Genomic DNA, 14,153 nt, shown 5'->3' with positions numbered 1-14,153 from the left:
AATTCGAGATCATAGGACAATTAAATATGCCATAAAACAAGATCAGATAAATGATATATGTATAGTTGCAGACCCACTCAAGGGTTTTAATGGAACTGTGTGAGTTGGCCACCTTTTTATTTTCTATTTTCTTTTCGTAGGTGGTAACGTAATAAAATTTCTAAAATTAAAGAACTTCTGAAACGAATCTTGACATGCATTAAGGTTTACTGGAAGGGTCAATTCCACATTAAAACTGTTAACGCTAGAAATCAGCTCTGTTTCATTATTCAAAATACATTGCAGTGGAATTAAAATTTCGCACAACATAGTGAAGGCATTCTATTTTTTGTAACTGGTACTATGGATATACTGTTATTTCCTTTAAAGAAAAGTTAAGAACTGATGCAACTGTTCAAGAACTATGGAGATTAATTTTTTTTGTTTTGAAATTGTGACAACTATGAAAAAGTAGTTATAATAAAAAGGTAGTAAATAACTGTTCCTGAAGATCTTCAAGAATATATTAAAATCCACCCTATCGGATTTATAGTACATTGCAACTTGAGTCATTGGATGCTATGCTGATGTGCCCTATTTTCTGCTGGGATGTCTGACTTGTCATAAGTTCTATGCTTTCATCGGTGTGTAGAGTTTGTAGGAATAATTTGACTTTTTTACACTTGAGATATTCACAGTTCGGTTTTTACCTTTGAAAGAAAATCTTTATGGAAGCCACATATTGAAAGAATGTTTGTAGTAATTCTAGTAATGGGTGTGAGATTTGCCACCAAAAATATTGCTCTGGATCTATGGCTCTACTTTCTTAGATATCATTTACTATCATATTTTTAAATCTTCATAGAATAAGGTAAGATATCTCGCGTCATACAAGTCGGATCGTTCTACGGTATATTGCATGAGAAAGATAAGATTTTGCACTAAACAAACCTCTGAGACAGTTTTGTGATTGTTTGTACATATAATTTATCACGGTACGGTATATTTGATGACAGAAATGCGCCGCGATTACAAAAATATTGATAAGAAATGAAAATCGTCGATACGTCCAGTAAGCACACTTTCGGGGTGATCCAAGCAGAGATACTTTTTTCTATAGCCTTTTTTTGACACATTACGCGTGAGTCGGGTCAAGCTAAGACTTACGCCGAAACAACTTATTAATCGTTCAACTTTATTACGAAAATTCAAATTCTGTAAAGAATGTGTGTCGCGCGCTTCGATCAACTTATGGTCAACATAATCGGCCTACTGAGCGAATAATTCACAACACCATCATCCATCTTGAGGCCTAACATTCATTTTTGATAAATATTCGACCACACAGACCAGGCCAGCACGCAATGAAAGAAATATAGCAACCGTAGCTGAGAGTGTACCCGAAAACGATGGAGAATCGCTTCGGCGCTGTTCGCAGCAATTCGGACTGACGTATGGAACGACTTGGCATAATTTACGTCGATAGCTTGTGCAAGAACTGACGCCGCTCGACCAAGCGACATCGCTTCGTTTTATAGGCACTTGAAAAGATCCAAAAAGATTCGACGTTTTCAAGCCAAATTTTGTTCAGCAATGTAGCCCATTTCTGGCTCAATGGGTATATAAACAACCAAAATTGGTGCATTTGCTTCCATTTCATTCAGAAAAAGCAAAGGTTGGTGTGGTTTGTGGCCGGTGGAATTATCGATCCGTCGTGATCTTGGCGACATTTTGGTTTCAAAAAGGCGGCGCCACTTTCCACACATCGCATAATTGGGTTTATTGAGAGAACAATTTGGTGAACAGATAATGTCACGTTTTGGGTCGGTCGATTGGCCACCAAGACCACACCGTTAGACTTTTTCCTGTGAAGATATATAACATCTAAGGTCTATGCGGACAATCCTGCTTCAATTGAGGCCTTGGAGCAAAACATCACGCCTGCCATTCGCCAGTTACCAGTCGGAATGTTAGGACGAGTCATCGAAAATTGGACTCTACGGATGGACCATATGAGACGTAGCCGCGGCCAACATTTGTAAGAGTTAATATAATAATAAACACCAAAAAATGTTCTTTCGAATGATAAAAAACATTCCCCATTAAATTTGAAATTTCTGTGTTTTTTCCTTTTAAAAAGTAGGAAATCTTGAAATGGATCGGCATTTATGAGCTACTCACCTACTGCCAAACTCTTAATTCAGACCTATACTATCAGTAATTGGATCGCTCAGAAGCGGGCAAATTTGGGCAGTAGAATATAAATTCTGATCAAAAACAACGACAGGGATTCGTTAGAAACTCCGGAAACTCGGTTGAAGTAATCACGTGTATTCATCTCATACTTTTTTCCTGGCTTTAAGGGATTACTATCTGTTCCGCTCGACTGTCTCCATCAATAAGGACAAGGAAATTATGAGATAAATCAGACAATAACCATAATTTTTCAATGCAAAAATAATGGATTTATTTTTACTTGACATGTACTCACATCTTTTAGAAATCCCAGAATAAACAGTAAAAACTCTTTGAGAGCCCGGAATTATACACGTGATAGAACTTGCAGTCCAAATTTAATAATTTATTGGTATATGGAGGCTGTTTTGAGAAGCAATAGGAATACACTCTAAGAGATAGTAAAACTCAGACATTTAAGGTTACGCGTGCACTATCTTCACGTCCCTGGTCTACGTAAAAAGCGATTATGAAGTGGGAGCTATTATTAAAAAATATACCATAATAACAAAATAAAACAAAATTGTTTGTTGTATTTCTACCTACTTCCTACTTTACCTACCCTAAATTGCCTTTTGAGACACTTTTCTTCTATGAATTTCTTGCAGACCTTACGCAAGTCATATTAATAAAGAAAGAGTCAAAACACAACAATGCTTTTAAACTCTAACCTTGTGTAGTTACATAATTTTATGTTCGTCTCGTTTATTACATTTTGTTATTTTCGGTAATGTACAATTTTAATGCCAGTGATTGCGGCTTATCTCATTACAATTTCACACATTTCTTTGCTTTATGGCTTTCGCTTTCATACCAAATTACAAGCAATTTCGGACCTACCTTGTGGCTGCCGCCAGCCAACTTCATACTCATAAAGGTGTACAATAGTTTTGTGGATCCACATTAAAGCGATTAATGTGTTAAAGAAGCGTGCGTTTTTTGTGAGGAAGAAAATTTACTCGAACAGAAGTGATATAATATTTTTTCTTCATTATTTTTGTTTTTTCTTTTCGAAAAATAAGTGAAGCTATTAAAGAGGCTTAAATTTGAACGCGGCTTGAGTTGTTGTGGCTCAAATGGGTTGTGGTGTATATACTAACATATGAGTATGTGTGTGTATGGCTTGCATTTAAAGCTAAGAATATCATTTAAACCGACTTTCGGGGCGGAAGTTGTGATTAATGAGCAAAGATGTGTGTATGCTGACGAGGTTTTAAATTGTATGAAGAAGAAGAACGAGGCGGATAAGCCACTATAGAGTGGAACATGTTTTTGTTGTCGTATTTTGTGAAGTTGTTTAATATTCAAGTATATCATAGACATATGTAAATATTAGGGTGGGCCAAAAAAAAATTGTATTATTTTTTTTTTTTTGAGATAACGTGAAAGTATCGTTCGAAATGCGAAACAAAAATTATAAAAAATAAAATATTTTAGAAAAATAGAAAGTTTTAAAAATTATCCTTTAAGAGTTATGAGTAGATTTGATCTCTTCTAACTTAGGAACGAGTCGACTTAGTGAAATAGATCGATTTTGTAGTTTGTTAAATTTACTGGAAGAAAAAATTTTCATTTTCATTAGACAATAATTTTGAATTACCTCAAATTACCTGAATATTTTATGTACATACATATATTCTAAGAAACTATTCCAAAGTTATTTATATGGAATATCAAAAATCGCAATACTCCAGTTATTATTATTATTATTAAGTAATGTTATAAGCTCAAACTTTAGCAAAAATAAAAAAATATTAAAAATTTTTTTTTAATAAATTTTGTTTTTGCTTTTATTATTAATTATGAGCTCAAACTTAATCAAAAATTTTAAAGAAAAAAACTGTAAATCAAAAATTAAAATAAAATAAAAAATAATTTTTTTTTGTCCTACCCTAATATATAAATATATGTATACATATGTATATATACAACTCAGGTGCATATAAGAAGGCGTGGTTGTGAACCGATTTCAACCATATTTCGTACATGTCATCAGGGTGTTAAGAAAACATTATATACCGAATTTCATTGAAATCGGTCTAGTAGCTCCTGAGATATGCTTCTTGGTCCATATGGGCGGCGCCACGCCCATTTTCAATTTTTAAAAAAAGCCTGGGGGCAGCTTCCTTCTGCCACTTCTTCCGTAAAATTTAGTGTTTCTGACGTTTTTTGTTAGTCGGTTAACGCACTTTTAGTGATTTTGAACATAACCTTTGTATGAGGAGGTTGTAGAGGTGGGCGTGGTTATTATCCGATTTCTTCCATTTTTGAACTGTATATGGAAATACCTGAAGAAAACGACTCTGTAGAGTACATAGCTATAATAGTTTCCGAATATATGTACAAAAAACTGCTTTTAAATTTCACTTTAATATCTTTATTTATGCACACATGCGCCCTGGCCGAACCATGCAGCCACTTTTATATATAACCCTAGTTCCACTTTTTATTTTAGGACCCGAGAAATGTTAAAGTGAACTGCCTTTGTTCGTTAAACATATTTGTGTTGGTCAGAATAATAATTTTTTTTTGTTAAATATATAAATATATGTATACATATGTATATACAACTCAGGTGCATATAAAACTTAGTTGAGGTTATATACTCTACTTGGGTTAGAAAGATTAGCTGTTGGCGCCAGCTTTTCTAAATTTGATTTCTTTGTAGCTTTTACGGTTCAATCAACTTGTTAATGATGCGTTCTTTCAGGATGGCGGTGAATAAGTTTGTTGCACCGGCGGAAAAACTATTCTTGATTTTCAATATTCGAAAGCTTTTACATTGTCTGTGCCGTGATTTCAATTGCAAGTAACCCTAACTGACACAAAGAACTTTCAAGAGTTATAGAATTTATAATTTTTTATATCATAAATTGAATAAAAGATGTTTAACTTGATGTTTATCAGTCAGTTGCAGTGACTGTGTTTTCTTCAACAATAATCTGTGCTTAATTTCTTGAACATACTTTATCAAATGAAAAAGTTTTCCGCACAGGAACTTGTGTTTAATATCAGCTTTTACGGCAGGCTACATCCTATAGTGATCCGATAAAGGCGGTTCAGATAAATGAGTAATGCTTTAAGTAAAAGAACTCAAAAATCCAGGGATACGTTTAGGTATAAAAAATAAGGTGACATTGTATTTATTTTGAAAATTATTTATTTATTCTTCCAAATCAATTTCATCCCCTTCAAAGTAATCCCCTCCCGATGCAATGCACTTATGCCAACGGATTTTCCAATCTTCGAAACACTGGTTGTAGTCACTTTGCGGGATGGCCTTCAGTTCCGTCTTCGCTGCGGCTTGAATCTCCTCTATCGTATAAAAACGGTGTCCCCGGAGCGGTCTTTTGAGTTTGGTGAACAGCCAGCGGAACGATATGGGTTGAGTTTTTGGCGAAATGATCACGAATTACGAGGGCAGTATGGGATGGTGCATTATCGTGGTGTAAAAACCAAGAAATGTCTTTCCACAATTCCGGCCTTTTTAGGCGGATAGCGTTACGCAAACGACGCATAACGTTGAAATAATATTCCTTGTTGACTGTTTGACCGGTTGGAAGGAATTCATAATGCACAACACCACCATAATCGAAGAAAACAGTCAACATGACCTTGCTTTTTGAGCGACTTTGGCGCGATTTTTTTGGTCTCGGCTCTCTTTTCGCACGATATTCGCTCGATTGATCGGTTGTTTCGGGGTCGTAAACATAGATCCAAGTCTCATCGCCAGTTATAAAGCGTTTCATGACACCCTGGTAGTCGGAAAGCATCGTTTCACACACTTCAACGCGACGCCTTTTTTCCAAAAAATTCAATGTTTTCGGCGCCAGTCGAGATTTGACGCGCTTGAGGCCTAAAACATCCTTCAAAATGGTATTGGCTGAGCCTTTCGATATGTCAACTTCATCAGCAAGGTCTCTAATTGTTAATCGATGGTTTTTCAACATCAAATCTTTGATTTGTTGAACGTGAGCTTCGTCGGTTGAGGTTGATGGTCGCCCTGGACGCTCTTCGTCTTCGACACGTTCACGGCCGGCTTGGAACACACTATACCACTTGTAAACATTTTTTTTAGACATAGCCTCATCACCAAAGGCTTTCTGCACCATCCTCAACGTATCTGCATCAGAAAATTGGTTCTGTAAACAAAATTTAATACAAATTCTTTGCTCAACAAATTACGACATCGCAAAAAACGAAAAACTCACTTTTAGCAGCTCACAAAACGACACGTATCTCAAACCCTAATGAATATTGTGACATGAAATTTGACATAAATGTGACTGACAGTACTACCAACCTAAAAAAAAAATAATTCTCCAAATCCTTCGACGCGCGCAGTTTAAATTCAAATGTCACCTTATTTTTTGGGCACAGTAGTACATACATACATATGTACAGAAAGACAGTCAGACGGATATGGATACATCGTCTTGGCTCATCGCTACGGTCATTTTTGTTTTGTATTTATAAACTTTGTGGCAAACTGAACTGAATTAAAATTTTGGATACATGATCACTTATAAAAATAATTTCTTCTTTGGTGCAAGTTAGCCCAGAGCGTCACTTTTGTATCCTTTATACTTAAACATCGCAATGGGCCAAAACGCAGTTAACCACCGAACCTTATATTCACAGGAAAATTCTGTTCAGCGATGATGCTAACTTTTGTTTGAATTGCTGCAAAAGGCGTCGAAAATTGTGACTCGGCTGCCATTTATTCGAGCCAGTCGCGGCGGTTGAAATCATTTTTGAAACATAATGACAATCTTTTATCTTTATAATAAGGTTAATCATCTTGGAAACCAAATGTCTAAAAACAACACCCTTTATTATAGCTTTTCAAAAATTTCAAATGAAGTTTTGTCATACTATTCGAAGACTCTCGTATGGTGGTGGAGTTTTCCGTTCAATACTTGTATACAATTTTGTATACATACAAAAAAGTATCAGAAATTATGAATAAAACGCAAAATATTTAATTATTCTTTAATATTTCCAGATGTTTTCAACGATCTCTAGACCGTCTTTGAAGGCTTTGTACCACTCGAAGGCTGGTGTTTTTGATAAAACTGAATCACCGTAATTCCTTTCCAATACTCGCAACGATTCCGCACACGAAATTTGGTTAGAAATACAAAATTTGAGAGAAATACTTTCTTCGATATTTTTATCCATTGTAAAAATCGCAACGCACTACTGAGGTGCACCGACGTAAGCAGCTGGTGTAAACAAACTGGTTGACAGATCGTGCTCATATTTGGCTTAGTAACTAAAGAAAGTTCTATTCACTTAGCAAAATATATATTTTTGCAATATTATTTACCCGGGAATTATTATTATTTACAATTACCGGATGATTTTTTTGTCTTAATGTATTATAAATACGTTTTTTCATTGCCTTGAAGTTATATAACCGATTTGGATTACATGTGTAAAGTTCTAAAAAACTCCTACTTGTGCGACCATTTCAATAAATACAACTTTTAGTGAATATATCCTTTATTATGATAAATTAATATAAACTTGTGACCACCTTGTTTTTAAGCAACACCTTTATTTGCATATGTACAAACTATCAGATAACTGACATGAAAGACAACTAAATATTGTCGAATTAGCAGAGTTATGTTCTAGTTATAAAGCCAGTATTTGGGTATTTATTCTACTAAATTTAAGCGGGAAAGATCAAAATAGAAATACCGAACTACTGCGTAAAGATTAGAAAAAAGACCTTGATTTTTGAAACGAAACTTTAGTCACTCTTATCTTCGTTTAAGTATAACAAATCGGTGTTCTTTTCAAATGACTGGTTCGACACTCAAAATATCGAATAATTAGTAAGATTCCTTAATAAATAAAACAATTTTACTCTTAATAAAGTTTGATACATAATAATGGCAATATGGGTGGACGAAGAATATACATGTACATTTTCTAAAAGAAAATTTGTCAACTGACATTTTTCAGAGCATCAGCCAGATTAATTTTGAAATTAAAAATGAAACTATTCGTATACAAACACCCTGTACCTACCTTTACTTTACTCTCCTGGACTGATATTATTTGTTTGTTTATACGAACGACGTTGTTGCTTAATTAGCGAACGACGATAGACGAACAACGAAAGAACGAACGCTTGACTTCATATTTCACGAAATAAGTATGTATTATTTAAAAGAAATTAATTCACTAATTCACTAGAGCACTACAGCACTATTTATGAATGATATGCTATATTCGATTTCCACTCACTTTGCTATTAATACCATTAAAAACACAAACATGAACATATCATAGAAAACAAAATTACCTTTGCACACTCTTTTATTTCACTTCACACAAATTCTTTGCTTTTACTAGAACACTTACATTTTTTCACTTTTACTTTTAAGTTTTCATTTAATTTGCACAACTCTGACTCAAGCTTTTAGATTAAACAAAATAATTTAAAAAGCACTTTTACTAGAAATTTCTTACGCGTTTATTACTATTTTTCCCGCAACACGAACTGACGCGCCGTTTGACCGATGACCGATCGCGATTGAAAAATTCCAATTGACTGTCGCTGAGCAAATGTGTGTAATGAGTGTGTAGAGTTCGCCACGACACGAGGTGATGCTGATGTGTTTGTTGTATGTGGGGAGTCGGAATGTGGCGAAGGCGTCCGTTGTTTTTGTCCACCTTCCTTTGCGTTTGCACATCGCAGCATAGCGAAGGGGTAATGCACTCGCTACATGCCGACTACATTGCGGTAGCTGTTGCTGCTCCTTGAAATGTTGTTTGTGAATTAGAGCAGCAATTTGGCGATTGAGGTGTCAAATGAAAGAACTCGCATGCGATTTTTTTTAAACTCTGAAAATAAGTACAGTGAGTTCAAAAAAGTGTTCACGTATAGTAAAAAATAGTGCTGCAGCTGATCTTTAGAAAAATTAACATTCAAATTAAATTTTATTTTACGAAAAGTAAAGTATATTTAATCAAAAACTTTTTAACATAAACAAGCACTTCATTTAATAATCTCCTGTGGCTACAGTAGATATAAAGTAATACAATTTATGTGAACATTATTTGAACTTAGAGGTAAAGTGGCGATTGAAGTTCAATAACTAATAAATTGGGGGACCGCCGTTAGCTTTTATGACTGCTTTAATATGGTCAGGTATAAAGTTAGTTAGATAATCTAATATTTCTGGTGAAAAGCTATTCCAAACTCGTTCAACTTGATTCCAGAGTTCATCTATGGTTTTTGGTCTTTCTCTTTGAACAGTAAACCGTTTTTTAACAATCGCCCATAAATTTTTAATAGGATTCACATCGGGTGACTGAGCTGGCCACTCCACTACTCGAATTCCGTTAATTTTCAAGAAAGATTTTGTAATATGGTCGATATGTTTGGGGTCATTATTTTGCATGTGTAACAAATCATCGGGTACATATCCAAAAATTTCGAAGCTAGGGATAAGTGAATCCTCTACAATGCTAATATAGTCCTTAGCCCCCATTATTCCGTTAATTCGACGCAGTTTTCCTACCTTTCCGCCACAGAAAAAACCCCACACCATATGTGAACCACCTCCAAATTTAAGTGTGCGCAACATATTCCTATCCGTAAGACCGCATCGGTTGTCAAACCATGTCCAAATGCGTCTATCTGAATTAATACGAATAATTTTCGTTTCGTCAGACCAAATTACTAGTTTGAACTGTTCACTTGTCCAGTTTTTGACTTCTTTCGCAAATTTCATTCCAGCCGCTTTGTTCTTCGCTGACATGTACGGTTTTTAATCATTGGTCTTGCACGCCTATTGGAACTTTTCAGCGGATTTCGAAAGGTATTGTTGCATACTCTAGTGCCTAAAGACGATAATAACACTTTCTTAGCCTCCACTGCGTTTTTAGCTGATTCAGTCATGATAAGACGCCGTAAAGTTCTTTCTGTTGGAGGAGTGGCTTTTTGGGCCTGCCTAAATTTTTGGGTGGTGTGTTGATATTGCCTTGTTTTTTTATTTTGTTGATGACATCAATTGAAATTTTATATTTTTAGCAATCTCTCTAACTGAAACCCCCTCCTGCAAGTCCGAACATACAGCTTTTTGCAAAAAGCGGTTCAGTTTTTTAGTCCTGTCTGAAAATTGACCAAGTTTGATAAATTTGCAATTTTTCGACCTTTAATTTTTGTTACAAACCTTAGTAAATGTGAAATACTTCGCACAATAAAATTATTAAAAAATGCTAACAACTATTTTGTAACAACGAAATTAGTTACATACTGCGTCACATCAGCTCAGAAAGTGTTCACGTGCGCTTACGGATTTGAACTGTATTTATTCAAATTTAAATAAACATGGAAATCTACCGAAGTGGGCTTTGAAAACTAGAATATCGATGCCATATAACAGCAAAAAATGTTTCTTGAAGTATTGTCATATTTGGATGAAATTCAATGATAAAAGTAAAATTTTGCATTACGTGAACACTTTTTGAACTCACTGTATATTAAAATGGTTTTTGAATATAAAATGTAATAATTATACATAATAAGGTGCTTTGAAAAATACTATATTAGACAACATTGATTAAATGAACTTTTACAACGTAAGAAAAGAAAACATCCTTATGATGACCTTTCATTTTTCTTCTTTTTTTTTCTTCCTACTTCTTTTGTATAAAATAAAAGATGATAAAACAAATGTATTTCATAAATAACTACAACGATCATAGGAAAAAGTATTTCTGCGCCGAAAACTAAAACATGGAACAAAAATAGCAGAAAGCATATACTGCTAGTAGACCAAGTTAGATCTAATAAGTAAAAAATAATTGTTTATATAAAATGGCAGAGATACTGACCCAAAAATATTTTTATTATTGTAGACCATGGCAGATTATAAATAGTATATCATTCTTCATATAGATTTTTTAATGTAACCAAATTATTCTAATAACAGAATATGTTAAATAAATAAAAAATTAAGTGTTTTACGACCCCTTAATAATATAGTTTGGTTTTACGTTCGTGTCAAATTTGCATCTTCTGTATCATAACTTCGATTACCTTCGGGTCAGTATAAGTTTTGAACTCCGTACAACATGTTGCGATAATACATGGTATGTCATGAATAACACTTTAAATATTGACTTCTAAAGCTTGAAGAGAGTCTGGTTTAATGCTAAAGACCAATGACTTCAAATAACCCGAAAATAATAATTAGTCTAATGGTGGTAAATCACAACTTCTTGGAGGCCATTCAATGACATAATTTGTTGACATAATCTAATCTCCAAACTTTTCTCGCAATAATTTGTTTTTGCACATTCTGTGTGGCACGCCAGGTTGTGGTTTACGCCAATTCCAACTCTTGTAAACGTCTCGGACTCGACAAATTGCGGTTTTCAGCAACAATATTTTCATTATTTCGAGCGGTTCTTTGGTCGACAAAAGAGACCTCGTATGAACACACTCTAATAAAGCAATGAAAAGAGAAGTGTATAGTAAATTCTTGCTAGTAGGTGTACGAAGAAATATTAAGTAGTATTTTCGTATTTTGTCAATAGAGTTTGTGGACTAAAACAATGGTTCGCTCGTTTCCGTTCTGGAAATTTCGATGTGAAAGATGCACTTCGCTCTGGTCGACCTATCGTTGAGAAGGTCGATGAAATTACGAAAAAGATTGACCAAAACCGTCACATACCCAGCCATGACATCGCTAAGGAACTTAACACTCATCATCAAACGGTTTTGAACCATTTAAAAAAGGCTGGCTACAAAAAGAAGTTCGATGTTTGGGTATCACATGAAGTGTCTGTGAAAAATCTAATGGACCGAGTTAACATCTGAGGTTCTTTGCTGAAACGAAATGAAGTCGAACCATTTCTGAAGCGAATGGTAACAGGAGACGAAAAGTGGATCAAATACGACAATAATGTGCGAAAAAGATCATGGTCCAAGCGTGGTAAAGCTCAACAAATGGTCGCAAAGCCAGCATTGACGCCTCGTAATCTTATGCTGAGTGTTTAGTGAGATTGAAAATTAATCATCCACTCTGAGCTGCTCCAGCCGGTCAAACGATGATTCTACATTTTACTGTCAACAGAAAATGAGGTTGAAGCAAACCATCGAAAAAAACGGTTAGAACTGATCAACAGAAAGGGCTTCGTCTTCCATCAGGACAACGCTAGACCACACACATTTTTGATGACTTTGCAAAAACTGGGAGAGCTTAGCTGGGAAGTTTTGATGTATCCACCGTATAGTCCTGGCCTTGCACCATCGGACTACCATTTGTTTCGGTCAATGCAGTACTCCGTTAATGGAGTAAAGTTGGCTTGAAGAGAAGAATGTGAAAATTACTTGCCGCAGTTTTTCGCCGAGAAACCAGAAAAGTGGTCAATCAAAATGGTACATATTTGGTTCATTACAGTTCAATATAAATATAAAAAAAAATAAGTTGAAGTTTGATTATAAATACGAAAAGACTTTTTCGACTACCATATATTTATAAAATACTAGCTGACCCCGCAGCCGTTGTCCTGCGCGAAATTATGTCTTTTGAATTGAAAAGACAAAAATTCATATTGTGTTGATTATCATTTATTTGAGATTTTTCTACATTTTTTTCAATGTAACGCAGCTTGATAAACAACAATTTTTGGTTGCTGTTCCGGTGTACAGAAGAGATGGTTTTCCAACTCGTGAGTACGCCACGTATATCTGGCCGTGTGAAAATTATAGCATTTCCAAATTTATGCCACACACTATGCGATTATCTTTGTGTCCTGTCGATTGTCATTTCAAATGCAATTTTCCCTGGAAACGGAATACGTTTGAACTGAAACGGCAAATCTTTAGAATTCAAAAGACATCCGTAGAATCAAGCATTCTGCCCCATGTATTTGATAGATGCGTCACAATCATATTGCGAAACATAATAACGACAGATCCAACTTTGAGACGCAAATGATGCGGTGGCATACCAAGCCTGCCCAAAGCATTTAGAAATTCCACTGGATAATTCACGGCGTCGTCCTCATTGTCAAGACGATCGATCGATTTGTATGACCGCAAGTCTCCCGGAATCTGACTCTGAATCTTCCAGTTTAAGCCAACAACATCAGTATTTTTGTCAGCTAACATTGCGCATGCATTTAAGGAATCGTGCTAACGATAATTTATCCAATGTTCGTATAAACATTCCTGATGAGTCCATCTTTCGTGTATTGATAAACGGCATATGGAATTGATATCAAACCACCGGAAGTATCAACCGGTATTGACCCATTTCCAATTCTTAGCGTATACGATGTAAAATGTCTTCGGCAATGTAATTTTTGGTCGTATTTCATAACTGACGCGAATTTGAAGGCTGATCATCGCGAAAAGTGTGCGAACTTCATTCCAGTGATTATCATGTTCCAGCAATTGTAATTGTAATTGTATGTATAAGATCAAGGTATTTCCGAATAGAGCAAGTTCTCGCAAACGGTTCACTGACGAAAGTTGAGAAAAAACTCGTAAATGTTAATTATGTTGCTGGGGGTGTTTCCCCTGTCTGTACTGTATTCTCTGTGTTGAAATAGACTATTTGGTCATTCTCCCAATTAACTGCGAGACGCACAACAGTCGGAAAACGTTCATGAATCGCAAAAGTAAATAACATACAAAGCGCTTTATTGCAGTTCACGTATCGACCGTATCGTTCAAGACCAGTAACCGCCATGTTGTTTCCTTCGGCGACGTATCTACACACGTATTTTATCGATTACACTTAACTGCAATACGCAAAATTGACATGACTTTTGAATGTGAATTAGACAACAGTGGCGAATATGGTACGATCCATATGTTGTCGACTTCGATGTGTTGTTAACTTCGATATTCACGCCTCTAAATTGAATGCTAAATGTTCTGCCATTGTCATCTGGTGAGCGACGCT

General features: G+C 35.2%; 1 protein-coding gene across 2 annotated transcripts in view; it reads right to left on the bottom strand.

Moving 5' to 3' along the window:
* LOC126758019 (uncharacterized) overlaps positions 1-14,153 on the bottom strand; it is a 179,904-nt gene that overhangs the window by 5,759 nt on the left and 159,992 nt on the right. Inside the window, exon 1 of one of the 2 annotated variants that reach the window (XM_050472001.1) lies at positions 8,254-8,311. The exons of the other annotated variant lie outside the window; for it this stretch is intronic. The gene's annotated coding sequence lies outside the window, so the exon portion shown is untranslated. Of the gene's footprint in view, positions 1-8,253; positions 8,312-14,153 lie in introns of those variants that run through there. 2 annotated transcript variants of the gene reach the window in all.

This window comes from Bactrocera neohumeralis, chromosome 5, assembly GCF_024586455.1.
Source record: "Bactrocera neohumeralis isolate Rockhampton chromosome 5, APGP_CSIRO_Bneo_wtdbg2-racon-allhic-juicebox.fasta_v2, whole genome shotgun sequence".
In the NCBI taxonomy this organism is placed as follows: domain Eukaryota; kingdom Metazoa; phylum Arthropoda; class Insecta; order Diptera; family Tephritidae; genus Bactrocera; species Bactrocera neohumeralis.
This window is presented reverse-complemented; position numbering and strand designations above follow the sequence as displayed.